We start from the raw sequence: 6,386 nt of genomic DNA, 5'->3' as shown, positions 1-6,386 counted from the left end.
GTATATAGTAAAGAGGGGGAAGCCCTAGTTAGCTAGAGGACAAAATAGAGAGTTAGCTGCAAGTGCTCGACCATGCTCGGTCGAGTGCATGGTCGAGTGGTTGGTCCGTCAAGTAACTCCAGTCTTCGATTTGGTATGATATCGGTTCAGTAAAACAGGTATAACTCTTGAACGACAGCTCCGATTGCCTTGCAAACACCGGCATTGGAAAGATAACTCACTTTCCTACAACTCATGAAGGACGCTGAAGCTGAATCGCAACGTCAAATCTACATTCGGATCGATCTTTGAGGAGCTCGTTATGAACCCGACCATTTACTCGACCGTGTGCCTGCTCGAGTGGTATGGTCGAGTGCCTTCTCTTCCCTTCCTGATACTTCCAATCCTCTTTTTTAGCTCCAGAAATAACAGCAAGTCCTTCCTTACCCTTTTAGAGCTCCATAACACCTAATAATACTCCAAATGCACAAATGTATATAATGCATGCTTCTAAACATCCTAAGTGCATATTTGGACATAAATGGCTATAAAACCTAAGGATTGACTTCTATATGATGCAAAACATGAACTAAACAAGGCCATAAATATGGTAAAATATAGTGACATCAACACCCCCAAACATAGTCTTTGCTTGCCCTCAAACAAACAAACAAGACAAGAGAGGAAAGTGAGGTTTGAAAATGGGATATCAAAGCCTAAAGCTTGTTAATAAACTAGCTAGAATCAATGTCCAAGTTACTAGTACTATGATGCAAGGTGAATGAGCTGTACTTAAAGATTTTAGACAAGCCTATCACAACCTTTACTGCTTTGAGCCTTAGATGTCCACATGCATTCAAATCAACAATTTCCTTTAACATTCATTAATCAAGAATATAAATCAATTTATGCAATGCTTAAACTCATTTGGTTTGGTAGGAAAAGGTTTTAGAGACAATGATGGTCTCTTTTTAGAGTCGGGCTTATCAATATCAAGGTTCTCTCATAAAAAATGGATTGAGCTTTAGAAGAATGCTAAAGGTAAGAACACTTAGACACATACAAGAACAAAACCTTGTCTACCCAAAGGCACCTAAAGTATTTATCCTATCAATCTAAACCCAAATTGTCCTAGTTCTACCCTTTTTCTTCTTCACTTCTCTTTCACCCTTTTCTCTTTTGATTTTAAAGTCTTAGGAGAGGTTTCTTATTTGATCTTTCTAGTGAAATGGGGGATTCTTTCTTATTGCAATGGTTCTCTTTTCTTCTTATTCTTATGACATAAAAGCATTTTGCTATACTCTTTTTTTTCTTTCTTTCTTTTCTTTAACTAGAACCAACTTCAACAATATTATACTTCCCATTCTTTCACTAGACTTTGATTTTACACATTCCCCTCTTAAAGACTCTACCTTTTTCTTTCTCTTTTTTCTCTTTTCCTTTCAAAACAGCCAAGTCCCAAACCCAAAAAGTGATCCACCTAGTCCTATCTGAATTGGAAAATGCAAACTAGAACTACACAAGGTCTTACTCTTGTCAGTTCAAACCTAACACATTCTACCAAGCTCAATCCCAAAATAGGCCTTACACACTCAAGAATAAATTTAGCTTGGAAGAAGGATAGGTTAAGGGTAGGGAAACTGATTCTTAATGAGGAAATCAACTACTTGGATCAACAAGAGTGGTAAAAGGAAAAAGATGATCCAAACATGTATATGGTATCCATGAGTTTAAAGCAATGCACAAGTTGATAATTGAAAGTCAATATTAGGTTCTTATAAGTAGGAAATGGCATCAAATCACAACATGCTTCAATTTAGACCAAATGCAATGCAGGAATTCAAGGCTTGGTTCAATCTTATGCTTCTAACTACTCAACTAGCATCAAAGTACTATTAACTTGGGCATTGATCCTAGTTTAGTGAATTTAAACAAGCTAACAAGGCAAAACTCATCATAGATCCCTAATGCAAATATTAAACAGTCCTATATGAAACATGCTAAACAAGATCCTAATATGCAATGTAAACTACATGAACACTCTTTTTTTATAAAGATTTTTGCAAAATTTTTCAAATTTTAGGGTTTTTCTATGCCTTAGATGCAATGCAAGTATTAACATGATTATGCTAAAAATTTGAAATAAGAAAACAGAAAACAATGTCAAATGCTATCTCAAACCCTTCCCCAAACTTAAATTACACAGTCCCCTGTGTAAGAGAAATTTGAAAGAGGATTCAAGAATCAAGAAGCAACACAAAATCAAGAAATGCAATGGTATATACAAAGATAGAGTTGGAGTATTACTTGGGATGGGTTGAGGGTGGGATTCATTTTTGGAATATCACCAAGTGCCTAAAGGACCTTCATGCTACCTGATCAATCATAACACAAAAGAAAACAAGATCAAAATAACAAGAAACTTAAACCAATATGTACATGGATACCTTTGGGACTTCCTCCAAAGTGAGCTTGTTTAAAGTCTCTAAGCTTGACTTTGCATACTCCTTATGCTTTGGAAGGGTGATATAGAGGTGATGAAGTCCCCTTTGTTCCCAAAGATTGTAGTGCTCCTCTTATTCCTGGGTCAATGCTAAAAGAGCTGTGTCTGCTGATAATACTCAGACCTTGCCTTGCTTTCTTTGGAGAAAAACTTCTAACTTTACCATGAAGCTTCTTGATTTGTCCACTTATCTCCTCATCCTTAGTTGTTAATTCCCTCACTGAATCATGTAGAATGTTGATAGTTTGAAGCTCAGACAAACCATCAGAGAAGGGGTTTCTTGGCTCTTGTTGTTGGTGAAGCTTGGGGATGAAGTCTGGGCATTTTGGGTGACTTGGTACAACTCGGTCGAGTGACTTAAGTTGCTCGGTCGAGTGGTAGGTCGAGTGGAAGGCCGAGTGACCTAAAATCTCTGTTTCTACCCCATTCACACCCTTAAAGATTCCAGACTCAGTTTCATGACCTTTCTCTTCAATCCTGAAGGTTTGCCCATCAATAGTTGGCTTCTTCTGCTCAAGCTCTTTAACTTGTGGCTTCTCATTTATTTCAACATCTTGTAAAAAAAGTTCATGACTCAAGACCATCAATGCTTGCTTATCAATAAAAGCCTTGTACTTTTTCAGCATTTGCTCTTTAAACCGTCCTGGAAATGGCAAAGGTGGCTGATAGGGAGGAGGAATGAACTGAACCGGCTTGCTAGATTCTTGAGCAATGACTCGATCAAGCACTCGACCAGGCACTCGACCGTGTGCATGGTCGAGTGTATGGTCGAGTGGTGTCCCAAACTCAGTTTTCTTCTCATTCTGCACCTCTGGTTGGAGAAAATCTTCCCCATCTTGGCTGTCACTTTCCTCAGGGAGCTTTGAAGATATTTCTTTGAGAGAGATAGCTTGGGCAGTGGCAAACTCCTTTAGATTTTTAATTTCTGTCCCATGGAGTTGTCTAGAAGAAGAAGAAGATTCACTCTTGCTCTCTAGGAGAAGCATTCTGCAAGTTAAAGCTTCAATCTTGATATTAAGGTCACTGTATGTGCAGTCCACCTTGTTATTCATCTCTGTGAGCTTCTTACTTGTTTCCATGGCTCCATTAGCTTGAGTTTGTAGGAGTTGCTGAAGCATATTCTTCATCTCATGATCTTGAGCAGGAGCTTGATGGGGTTGTTGTGAAGGATAAACTGGGACCATAGACTGCTCATCTTCACAAACAACATGTACCTTCTTTTGCTGGGAGTCCTCTCTTTTGTGTAGAAAGAGCTTATCTAGCTTCTCAAGCTTCTCATTCAAGGCTTGTAGTTCCCTTCTATGCCAATCCTGAGAATCAACACCTCCCCTTAAGCTTCTATCATACTCCTCACTATGATTTCCATTGCACTGAGCAAGATTCTCTACTAATTCCAAACCTCCAACTACATCTCTATTCATAAAGCTTCCATTGGAGGCTGTGTCTAGGAGCATCCTTATCTTGGGAAGAACACCTCTATACAAAGTACACAACAAATATTCACTGCTGAATCCATGATGTGGGCATTGTGTTTGATAGCCTTTGAACCTCTCCCATGCCTCACAAAAGGTCTCATTGTTCTTTTGTAGAAATCCTGAAATTTCATTCCTTAAATGTGCAGTCCTTGAGCTAGTGAAGAACTTTGCAAGGAAGACCTTCTTACATTCAACCCAAGAGGTGATTCTTCCAGGAGGTAGAGTCTTCTCCCACTGATGGGCTTTATCTCCTAGAGAAAAAGGAAACAATCTCAGCTTCAATGCATCCTCACTAACTCCATTTATATTTGTGAAGCTACAGAGGCTATCAAACTCATCAAGGTGTGCAAGTGGTTCTTCAGTAGGCAGGCCATAAAATCTGCTGCTCTTAACCATTGAGATCAGACTAGTCTTGATTGTGAAGGTTGTGTTGTGGATAGGAGGAGGCACTATCCCATATCTTTGAGTATGAGTAGTGGGAGTATCACTATCACCAATCTTCCTTCTCTTGTGAGGTTCAGTCTGATCATGTGGGAGTTCCATTACCACCTCTTCTTCCGTGTTTTTGAGAATCTGAGCAGGTGCTCGAACAAGCACTCGACCGTTTGCTTTGAGGTACTCGGCCGAGTGCCTGGTCGAGTGGTACCTGAGAATCAAAACAGAACACCAGAACAAGAAAGAGGTGAGTAATAGAATAAAAAGTAACATAGCTTAATCTTGAAACAATGAAATCTCGACTGGAACATATAAACACCCTAATGGCAACGACGCCAATTGAAACAAGGACTTTTTTCTAGGTCTACTTATGCAATGAATGTATGAGAACATGCAAACATAGACATAAGCAGAGATGATGATGAATGGTATGCAAGGTGTTTCAATACCCTTATGATGTTGTAGCATAAAGGATGTCAATCCATAAAGAGTGTGATATGTAAGCAGTCAAGATGTGATCAATGCATTCAAGTTAAGCCAAATATCAAGTTGATTTGTTTCTAACAACCTAATGACAATAATGAAATGCAATGAACTAAGGCAACTAATTAAGACAATAGTAATGCTGAATTAAACTGTAGAACAAGTGCAATAAACAATACTAAGCAGAATTGACTAATAAGTAGAAGAAAACAAGAACAGAACAATGCATAAACAAGAAAGTAAACTGGAGCTCGACCTAGCACTCGGTCGAGTGCATGGTCGAGTGGGTGGTCGAGTTGACAAGCGAATGAACAGAACTGAAACAGAGCATCAAACAAAACAGAGCAGAACGAAAGTAAACAAACAGCAAGCGATTAAACAGGATTCAAACAGGTAAATCAATAGATAAAGAGGGTCCTAAGGATGGATTCATGGGCTGGACTCAAGCTATGATTATCTAAACTAGCCAACAAACCTCAATCAAACATGAGCTATCTCTAGACAATGATCTCCTAATACAAGTTAATCCAATCTCTTGGCAATAACAATCAAGCTAAGATACTCTCAATCTAGCTCTCACTAGCAAAGATCATATAAAAGCAGGCATTAAACTTAGATCATTATAGTCAAAAATCAACAAAACATCTAATCTCTTAGCTAAAAATGGCAAAAACTAGGTTATGAGGTGTCTACAGGGTCTCCTCTTTTCGGCCACAAGTGCCAGCACATAAATATAGTAAAGAGGAGAAAGCCCTAGTTAGCTAGAGGACAAAATAGAGAGTTGGCTGCAAGTGCTCGACCATGCTCGGTCGAGTGCATGGTCGAGTGGTTGGTCCGTCAAGTAACTCCAGTCTTCGATCTGGTATGATATCGGTTTAGTAAAACAGGTATAACTCTTGAACGACAGATCCCATTGCCTTGAAACCACCGGCATTGGAAATATAACTCAATTTCCTACAACTCTCAACGTCAAATCGCAATTGCCCTGAATCGCAACGTCAAATCTACATTCGGATCAATCTTTGAGGAGCTCATTATGAACACGACCATGTACTCGACCGTGTGCCTGCTCGAGTGGTATGGTCGAGTGCCTTCTTTTCCCTTTCTGATACTTCCAATCCTCTTTTTTAGCTCCAGAAATAACAGCAAGTCCTTCCTTACCCTTTTAGAGCTCCATAACACATAATAATACTCCAAATGCACAAATGTATGCAATGCATGCTTCTAAACATCCTAAGTGCATATTTGGACATAAATGGCTATAAAACCTAAGGAATGACTTCTATATGATGCAAAACATGAAATAAACAAGACCATAAATATGGTAAAATATAGTGACATCAAAACCCCCAAACTTAGTCTTTGCTTGCCCTCAAACAAACAAACAAGACAAGAGAGGAAAGTGAGGTTTAAAAATGGGATATCAAAGCCTAAAGCTTGTTAATAAACTAGCTAGAATAAAGTGGTCGTGGACGCGGACGTGGTCGTGGTAAGGGCAGAGGCCCAACAGT

The 6,386-nt window shown here is 39.0% G+C and overlaps 1 non-coding gene across 1 annotated transcript; it reads left to right on the top strand.

The window, feature by feature from the left end:
- Positions 1-3,991: 3,991 nt before the first annotated feature.
- Positions 3,992-4,097, top strand: LOC147944640 (small nucleolar RNA R71). The gene has a single exon (XR_015558694.1). It is a non-coding gene; the product is annotated as a small nucleolar RNA R71 (small nucleolar RNA).
- Positions 4,098-6,386: the final 2,289 nt, after the last annotated feature.

This window comes from Camelina sativa, chromosome 5, assembly GCF_030686135.1.
Source record: "Camelina sativa cultivar CO46 ecotype springtype chromosome 5, ASM3068613v1".
Classification (NCBI taxonomy): domain Eukaryota; kingdom Viridiplantae; phylum Streptophyta; class Magnoliopsida; order Brassicales; family Brassicaceae; genus Camelina; species Camelina sativa.
The sequence above is the reverse complement of the archived record's forward strand: the minus strand, read 5'-3'. Positions and strand labels throughout refer to the sequence as shown.